Genomic DNA, 10,875 nt, shown 5'->3' with positions numbered 1-10,875 from the left:
GTTAAATTAAATTTAAGAAAAACCTACGAATTTTTAGTGAGTTTTTAGCAATTGGACATTCTATTTTAACGCGCAAAGCGATAGCATTTTTACAGGTATCAGTGAAATATCAAAAATATTCCAAATTTTCTCTTAAATTTTTGATGATTGGTTTCCGTCGCTCCCCGCTCCCCTCCAGTTTCATCAAACTGTCCCAGTTTAAAAAAGAGAAGTCTAATAAGCTTTCGAGGCCTTTGTAATTATTAGCTTGTGTGTTTTGTGGATGTTTCTTAATTAGCGTTGTTTTTGGCAATTTTACACACCCTGAGATAAGATAAGATAATCTTTATTGGTACAATACAGGTACACGTCAAATACAATTTTGTACAATAAACATAGAGATGACACAATTACAGAGTATTTCGACAGAAATATACACAACTGGACTTATGTTGACCGGGATATAGACCGTGATTACCTTTTGTATTATTTGTGAGCTCCCGATATTTCGACCATGAACATGATGCATGTAACTGCGTCGAAATATCGGGAGCTCACAAATAATACAAAAGGTAATCACGGTCTATATCCCGGTCAATATAAGTCTAGTGAAACTAACCGTGAATCATTCAAAACTCTATATACACAACTGGTTACAATGTTGTCATTTTGAAAGAACTCTTTTTGTTAGGCGTCACGTGAATGATGGCAATTGTAATTAAAATAAGCCGTAATTTATTTGACGGGGGCCAAATGCACAATGCAGTGCTAGTGATTTATTAAATATCGACTAAAGTGTTATCGTTATCGATATAAAGTCTAAATCATATAAATATGACTCATTCTCGAACTAAAATGTATTAATTAAAAGCGTCAGCTCTTTAATTGCCTACTTGCAAACCTTATTCATTTATTTATATTATAACTATAAGTAAATAAATATCCAACATCTGACATTGATTTGAGTCACTCTAATAACAAAAGCTTAAAATTACACTAAATATTAATTCAGTTCACATATTATTGTAATCACGATTAAAACATTTTAGAGTAAGATAAGGTGAGATACTCACAGGCCGTCAGATATCTTTTTCTTTATTTGTATATAGCTACCTACCTATACAGGATGATTTTTTTAATAACCTGCAATATCTTACGACGTGAAACGTCACGATTTTTGACATTCATAAGTGTAGGTATCTTGAAGAATATTATATATTTATGTACTTTCAAAAGAAATGACATGAATCCTTATAATTATGTTTGACAACAAAAACAAGGTGTACACACCCTTCGGGCGTCTCCCGGGGTTCTGTTTCCGGGGTTTGAGAGTAAAGGTGTCTGATACCCGTGCAAACATTTTCCCTTAGATTTTTTTCTGTTGTTTATTTTTTCTCTCAATCCTCGTAATCAAGTTTGTAGTTTGTTTATACTCGTACGTATTAGGTGCGAGTTTAGATAGTGCTCTATAATGAAAGTTAAACATCTATCCTACTCGTTGTTTGAGTGCAGAATACGGCGGCAGCAAAACTTTTGCGGCTGCATTCCCATTGTTATGTATTGGGAAATACTTAATCTATCATCAATATACATCGGGGTTTTTGGTGCGGGAATGATTTCGTGTATATTATAGCTTTGTTTATTGTAAAATAATTACCAAACCATTAATTGAACGTAGGCATTAAGCTACAAATGTGATGATGTCGAAAAGCATTCCCATAATATGTCGAGCCTCGTAATAAGTGTGTCGAAAAGGTCTCCGTTTAGCGTGTCCTTTGCTCTAAACAATCAGTAGGGTGGGGATTCTCGCCTAGTTAGCCTGTCGCGGTCGCATCACACTGGGGTGAATAACAATAAGACCCTTTGTTCCGGCTCGCTTCGGGAGTATTCAATCTGCTCGAGACATAATCAAGACGTTGTATTGTAGGGTTGCCCGGCGACAAGACCGATCTGCCGCGGGAGAAATAGAAGCCATAATCGCGTGGCGTGGCAAAAGCGTGAACTTTCGGGCTGGCATTTTAATTCTGATATCTGTGAACTGTCAATAACTATTCCTATTGCTGAAATTGCGGCACACATCTTAATCTGCTTTAAACCTATTTTAAAGCCTACATTTAGAAAACTTTCGCACAGATAAACTGTGGAATGAACTATCGCCTGCGGTATTTCCGGATCGATACGACCTTCAAGAAAAGAGCTTACTCCCATCTTAATGGCCGGCTACTTACTTATAACACCTTTTGTTTTGCGGATGTCCATGGGCGACGGTAATCGCTTACCATCAGGCAATTCGTCTGCTCGTTTGCCTCCTATATCACAAAATAAAAAACTAAATATTCAAAATCGATCTTCTTAGTATCTCAACAAGCATTGATTGTTTTCATCTGTTAGGTAGTCATTGACAATTAAAGTATCTTAAGCGAATTCGGAGCAATAACGACCAATTTGAGTACCTACCTAGCTAAAAATCTAAATTAGGTGAGAGACAGAGAACCTGTAGGTACTTTAGAACTAGGCATTACTTGTTCCGTGATATTGGTAATGGAAGGAATTTACGACTAGGTGACAATGCTTATCGCAAGTATTGTGGGGGTCGTAAACTGTGCGTAGGGTTGCCAGACCAGAGGTCAGGTTTCCTTTTGTACGTTGTTGTATATATTTTGTGCAATAAATTTTAAATAAATAAAATTCGGAAAAAATAATAATATTGTATTTGCTTGAAGTCAACATACATATATCTATTCGATACAACTGAATTGTAACACTTGTATGTATTTGCTTGTTTGAGGAATTGGAAATCGAGATCAGAAATTAAATTATTATACCGGGTGTGGCCTCTGTAATACCAGCAAAAAATTTAACTGTAGGCTGTACTCATACTGACCAACATTTGTTCAGCGACCTTTAAAAATAACTTGTGTTTTAATTTTTAATACACTTTAAAGTTTATTCTAAAACGCAATGTGGGTATTGCGAATTTTGTTATGTTTAAGGCGTGACAAGCATTGAAGATAATATTTATTTTGTATGAAAAATAGGAAGTCTATTTTTAAAAGTTATATATATATATGTCGCATCCTAGTCATGATACGGATGTTAGAATTTACCTCAATAATACAATTATAAGCAGTGTTTTCTTGATATTGCTAGTTAATATTTCCGAATGCTTACTTCATGAACTGCTAGCGTACACTTAAACTGTGAAGTTAATACATCGAGGTACTGCGCCCTTCGCTTTTTGGCCATCCCGCCGTCATATATATATAGCCGTTTGACGAGTAGAATCTACTTTTCAATTAAGTATTTTCTCGTTTTACAGGCCACGGTATTTATCTTGCATTGCAAAATCTTACTACAGACTTACAAGAAAAAAATCGCTTAGTAATTATGGTGCTGGCGATGGTGGTGTAGGTTTTGATGCTTGGTGATCAAAAATCGGAAGAATGTTCTGTTCCCCAAATTTCGGAGCATGGCCAAAATCAGTACCGTTGGCAATCGAGATATCTCAAAAACTTCAGGACGTCTGGTCACCCTACATGTACATACATAAAGAGAGGCTAGGGCGGACAATGTTAATCACCACATTTACGACTCCTGCGTTGACTAGAAGATGATGTGGTTCATATCGGTTATGAAATAGGTTTTAATAATTGGGTACTTTCATGAATAAATATTGTATGTTATTTCTATGAATCGAAGTGATCCAAAATTCTCGTAAAAGGAGTTTATAATTGTATAATTTAAACTTATACGATTTTTCGCTTATTATTAAAAATGTATATACATATAAGAAGCCTAATCTTCCTTTCGAATTCCTATGATCCTTTTTTGCAGTTGTGCAAGAGCGGGAGCCAGATACCTAGAAACGGACCACGCTAAGTTTTCATGCCAAGTGCTACGTCAAGTATGGAGCTAAAAGGGATCCATGTATGCGTTCTTACTGCCAAGTTTAACTTCCAGCCTAGTTGGTAGTGGAACCTACGAAACAGGAGGAGGTCCCGGGTTCGAATCCTAGTAAGGGCATTTATTTGTGTGTTATCGCAGATATTTGTTCCTGAGTAAACTGGATGTTTTCTATTAAGTATGTATCTATCTATTATATATATCGCTATCTGGTACCCACAACACAAGCCTTATTGAGCTTACTATGGGGCTAGGTTAATTTGTGTAGGATTGTCCCATACCATAATAAACGTAAAAGTCCTGACTGACTGACTCACTTAAATCAACACCCAGCCCAAACCGTTGGACCTAGAGAGCTGAATTTTTCACAATAGGTAGCTTTTATGACGTTAGTATCCACTAAGAAGGGGTTTTTCAAAATTCATCCCCTAAGGTGGTGAAAAAGGGGTTGAAAGTTTGTATCGAGATCATAAATTTTTTTGAGTGCGGGACTTGAAACTTCGTAAAAAGGCATATTGTTAAAATACAAGAAAAGTGATTTCAACGTTCTTAAAAATTCAATCCCTAAAGGGGTTAAAAAGGTGATGTAAGTTTATATGTGGTACAAATTTTATTTTAAGCTAGGAACTTGAAACTTGGTAAAAAGCTAGGGCATTATATCAAAATAGACAAAAACTGATTACTTACACCGTTTTTGAAAAGTTTGTATTAATAGTTTCGGGAGCGATTTTTTTTTAAATAGTGGACTTGTAAATCTTCTAAGAGGGTCGAGGGATTATATCGGGAAATTATTTTTTCAGTTAGGGTCTTGAAACTTCGTAGTTTGTGAAAGACAAATTTCATGCGTTGTATAATTATTAACAAATGATTAACCGTCCTATCTATTATATCTTTTGCTGCATAATGTTCTATACCTATTATGCTCATGGAGAATATATAACCACCAACATACAAATCCACGCGTACGAAGTCGCGGGCAACAGCTAGTACAAAATAAATACAATACAATAGTAATCAATCGACAAAATGTTTGCTTCAAGATTCAATCACGAAATGTTTAGTTACCGAAATTATTGAAATTTGAATCATTTTATTCTAGCAGCCAATCATAAATAGTGCTTAAACCGCTGAGCTATCGACAAATTAATAGTCATCTGCCCAAGACCGCGGCCGTTTTGAAATGATTGGCATCGGCGAGAGTGATCCAAATGGGTGGCTTAAATACTCATTTCATATTCACATTGGCTTCGAACCGTAGGCAAATTGCTGCTCATTTGTCCATATTCAACGTTCTACGGAGCGTAGGGGTGGCCAACAAGTGCAAATGGATTATAGTATTAATTTGTCAAAAGTAACATTGCTACGGGCGTAGCTGATAACAGGGGGTTTCACCGTTTGTAGCGAGAAGCACCTATGAACAGACGGTGTTCATAGAAGCTTTTCGCTTGCGGGTCGAAAAGTGACGAATTTCGCACTTTTTCTTTTACTTTGTGCTACATGGCATATACCAAATTTCGTGATTCTAGGTCAACTGAAAGTCGGCTACAAGCTTTAATTCCATAAGCGGTCTTATCCATCTATAAATTGCGTTTAACTTAGAAGTTTTTTAGGGTTTTTTTAAGTCTCGACAGACGGAGAACAAAGTGATTAAAACGTTGCTAAAAATAGGGTTGGCAACTGTCAAAGGTTTGTTTAGATGGCACCAGCATACGTTTTACCTGTCTCTATAAAAAAAAGTTCGGTTCTATGAGATTTGGCTTAAAGGGCATCCAGGCCATAAAATTCCAAAAAACAAGAATTTAATACTTTTCATAGGACTGACTGGTAAAACCTATGCTGGCGCCATCTGTAAAATTCTTCTACCGGCCAAGCCCATTAAATCGTTGTATAAATTCGTTCTTTTCTGATATTTATATTTGCTAAGTTTGCTAACAAAATTTAGACCTACGTTGATGAAGCCGTGAGTTATCCAGCCAGTAACAACATTACGAGGTCAAACAGTTAGGTAGGGAAACTGTATTAATTTACCTTTAGATACCTGGAATTACATACCTCTTGAAGCAGTGACCTACTTATATTAAGGTCGTAAAGTTAACGTCCATCAAATAATACGAGATTGGCTCAATTTTGTTACCTATACCGACACAAAAACTGGCTTTTACTGGAATAATATCTTTAAAAAATGTATGTTTTGTATGTATAAAATGTAATGTTTTTTACATTAATTTATGTATTTTAGGTAATGAATTATTTTACACCTAGTCTAGTCATAAATTCTGCAACTATATTAATTGTAAATAACAACTACCTATGCAACACAAGCTAACAAGCCAAAACAATGAAGACGCTTCGTTCACGCTTCGCGCTCGCTCGGCTAAAAACGGTACATAAAGCGAATAAAATAGTAAAATCGGCAACATTGCTTTAACATCTTCGTACCCACTTACACGCGACCTTCCCAACTTGTTAATTAAAACTCGTTTAAAGCTTAATTTCAACATTGTTGGTAATTAAGAAGATTCACGATCTGCGAAACCTATTATCTTCGCAAATTAAGTACTTTTACGAATTATTAAGATAGAAAGCAGCGATATTAAAATTACTTTGTAGTCTTTTGTTTTCACTTTGAAATGCTTAATTATAGTGCATAAATTCGATTGAAAGTGAAAACTGTAGCTAGGGGAGGCCCGGGCAAAACGCATATGTTAAGGAAAAGTGATAAAATAAAATTCTATAACTCTTTTTACTTTTAATTTGTATTTTGGTTCATAAACTTTGCAAGCAGCTATAAAAAAACATACAATTTCTCCTATTAAAACGTCTAAAATCAAAAAGTATTACGTTTCTGGATTCAGATTCCATTTCGTTAAAGAGGTAAGGTAATTTTTGTGAGAAGAACAAGTAGGAAAGGTAGGTAGGAGGAATAGGCGCGTTTATCCAAAATTTACTTAGTATAATCTAGCCGACTGAAAGGTACAAAATGACAAATCGTTTGCCCCATTTCTCCGAAAGTTTAAAGCATTTTTTTTACAAAGCAGAATAATCGGGTAGTGAATTGGCCAATTGTAATTTTGAATTAATATTGCATTATAATAACTATATATTGTAATAAATATATCTGACAAAGATTTATGTGTCGGAAAGGTAGTGGGAGTAATTTTTAGGGTTCCGTACCTCAAAAGGAAAAAACGAAACCCTTATAGGATCACTCGTGCGTCTGTCTGTTTGTCTATTTGTACGTCTGCCACAGCCTATTTTCTCCAAAACTACTGGACCAATTAAGTTGAAATTTGGTACACATATGTAAGTTTGTCACCCAAAGATGGACATGTAACGTAAACAAATTAATTTTAAACACGGGGGCCACTTTTGGGGGGTAAATGAGAAAATAAAAAAATAAAGTTTGTCAAACTATATAGTGTTATATATCAAATGAAAGAGCTCATTGTGTGAATTTCAAACATATTTTTTATATAATTTTAGGACAAACTATTTAGAAGTTATTCAAGAAAGTAGGCAAATAATGACCATCCTCCCTTTATCTCCGAAACTACTGGGACAAAAATTTTGAAAAAAATACACAAATTAGATCTTTACCTATAGATCACCGGAAAACCTATTAGAAATGTGAGCCGGACTTAATTACTTAGTTTTTGATCCGACCCCTACGGGTATTTTAAAGACATTTCACTCATGTTTCACATAAAAAATACATTGTTTAAATTGTGTAATGTACGGAACCCTTGGAACGCGAGTCCGACTCGCACTTGGCTGGTTTTTTTATTTTAAGAGATCTATTATAATATCGTTCATCGGAATAAGAGCATGGCTCGTCTCGTACGCCTAATTACGTACATGTCACGCGCACACCCGTGATTGATCGCAACGCTAATATCTGAGACAATCTCCAACAATGGATGATGTGCGACATTGTACTCATTAGCTCTGGGGACCTTCCGGAATAGGATTATTTCTTTTTAAAATTGACTGGTGAAGTTTACTTTGTTTGTCAGAAAATTATAGAATGCTTAGTTTAGGTATGGTAATGAAAGTTATTTGCTAAAATGATTGTGTTGTTGTGTATGTAATGTTTTTTTTTTACCAATAATATGTTGAAGGTCCCATTTTTCGGTTTTTCACATATCTCGGAAACTATGCGTCCTAGCGACATGATAATTTTTTACACAAAACTACGTCGCATAGTGGCGACGTCGCCATCATAGAGGGGTTTTGCACTTAGTAACAATAAAAAAATGTTTTGTTTTTTTAATTAGTATTAACTCTGAAACTAGGCGATCTCCAGAAAAGCTTATAGGACATTTTAGTCTTTAAATATGATCAGTAATACACTGCTGAAATCTTTCGAGTTCATCGTGAGCACCGTGAATATTATTGAAGGAAATTTAATGCAAAATTACAGACTTTCAGAAACGTATATCTCGAAAACTATATAATATATCGAAAAACTTGATAGAATAATACTTGTAGCAAATTTTATCAGCTTTCATTTTGTATAAATAATCATGTAGCTAGGACGCGTAGTTTCCGAGATATAAGAGAAAACCCCAAAAATAGGACCTTCAAACCGGCTACGGCCGGGGTTTTTGATATGTTTACCTCCTAACTAGTCCAAACAGTTACGAAGTCAAAAATTGTGTTCCTAGCATTTCCCTCTAACTGTGTTTGAGCATTACATTTTATTGCCAGGCCTATAGACCGACTTCCCATTATATGTCAGTTGGGTGACAATGACAATGCAATATTATGGCACCATCGAGCTAAATTGAGCTAATCTCATGACGGACACCCGAGGTGGAGTTCTGGTTCAGCGCCCTATCTGCAGAATTAGAATAGAATAGAATAGAGAGCGTTTATTCGCGGAAAAATAAAAAAATAAAACAACACATAACACAACTCTACATATAAGCCAAGAAATGGTCCCGACACAGCATGGTGGTAGCCTGGCTGGGCTGGCGCTGATCTTCTGTTAGGCCATAATCTTGTGCAGCAGGAAGTGTAACACAATATATAAAACAAATAATAAAAGACACGTCCGTATTAGCAAACAAGTTGCAAAATAAATTAGTAACAGTTCGCAACGAATTTATAAAATATACATTAAAAGAATAGTGGCGATAAATCTAAAAATCGTGAACACGACCGACTACAACATAAGTGACAGCTGGCATAATCTGTTGCAGAAATTGAATCACATCATTAAAAACTGTAATAGATGTCATATATTAAAGAAAAAGTGACGAAGCCCTCCAGTGGTGAAGGCCGGATACCACTGGAGGGCTTCTTCACTTTTTCTTTAATATATGACATATATTACAGTTTTTAATTTATATATAGTAGTGTGACTACTTAAAAAAAACACATCAAAATATTTAATAAAATAATTTGATTTGTTCCGAAACTTGTTCACATCATTAAATTCAAAAAGTTAGTAGGTACATAATTTGGTATTAAGCAAAGAGAATATATAGGATAGAGGAGTATCTACTGTCATAGTTAAGCGAGGTTTAGACTAACAAGAACTTGCATGCAATTCTCATTACATTGCGGTTTCCGATAATCATTTTGAATGCAGTTTACCTTAGTAGACGGCAATGTAACGTAAATTGCATGCAAGTTCTTGCTAGTCTAAACCTCGCTTTAAGTTTGTAGCCACAGTAAATTCACTGCCATCTATCGACACACGACAAACTAAAAATGAAGATGGTTAAAAATACCATTATGTATTTTTAAATAATTGCATTTATTATTTTTATATGATTTTGACCCATGTTCTTTCACTGATATGCGTTTAAAATTGTTAAATAACAAACGAAACCGTCAACGCCATCTAGTCGAGAATAGGCCAAAGGTGGTAAAACGTGGTGGCGTCATCTGTTCGAGAATCAAATTTTCTTGATTTTTCCTTAGACTGTATCCATCTTATACGGAGTTATAAATCTAAAACAAAAAAAAATCTTCAAATCTAAATTAAATCTAAATGTTGTAAATCTTTGGTATTAAGCAACTTAATAATAAAGGCATTAAAAAGAATTAGAGACCGTATTACAACAATTTCAAACTTACACATTGAATCTCCTTGAAGTTTGAGTAACCTAATTTCATTTTAATTAAATAATTTGTTTCTCAAAACTGAGCACTGAAATACACCCCTTCATTTACTGGTTAATCTTAAGTCTGCGGATCGTTTTTCTAGTAATATAAATTATTCTCTGTCTGTCTGTTTTCAAATTGTCAGTTAAAATCGGTAGTAACTGCTCGTCGTTTACTGGGGGAGTTATGATTTTGGCAGTCAATTTACAGTCGCCATCAGATATATCGGAACGGTCAAGGTCGGGCATAAGACAGTCCTTTGACAAACTATATATTTTCTTCTTGTCTGTTACCTTCCGTGATACTTCTCACCTGATGATCTCATCGGAAGATCAGCGCTGGAAGTCACCAGCAACATGCTGAGATGAGGCCATTTCGTGGCACTTTAATCTTATGTTTTCTTTTATATTATGTAATGTCTTGTTTGTTTGTGCATATGAATAAAATCTTATTCTATTTTATTATATTCTACTAATATGGAAGAGTAATAGAGAGACACAAAAATATTCGATAGTGAAGCGCAAGCGATTGTCACCTTGGCTAGGCCGCCTGCGTCGAAACGTTAAATTATTAAAATAAAGGTAAACAAAATAAATTTACAAACATTTCTTAAACATTCAATCAAACGGGGAAAGTACGAACGCAGCACGGTTTACTCGTTCTACGTGACTATTGGCCCCTGGCGCGTTATCGACCTCCCTCGTGCATACCATATTCGCCACGTCCCGAAATACGAATGACCGATGCCGATGCACTGCCGACGAATAGCTTTCAGTTTATCACGGAGTTGCCGTTTAACCACATCGCTTTTATACTCTCTTGGTTATGTACCCAGAGCGGCGCAAAAGGAGAATAATGTGTTTAACAGTGTATGTACCTATG

Source organism: Cydia strobilella, chromosome 5 (genome assembly GCF_947568885.1).
Source record: "Cydia strobilella chromosome 5, ilCydStro3.1, whole genome shotgun sequence".
Taxonomy (NCBI): Eukaryota; Metazoa; Arthropoda; class Insecta; order Lepidoptera; family Tortricidae; genus Cydia; species Cydia strobilella.
Note: the sequence above shows the minus strand (reverse complement) of the source record.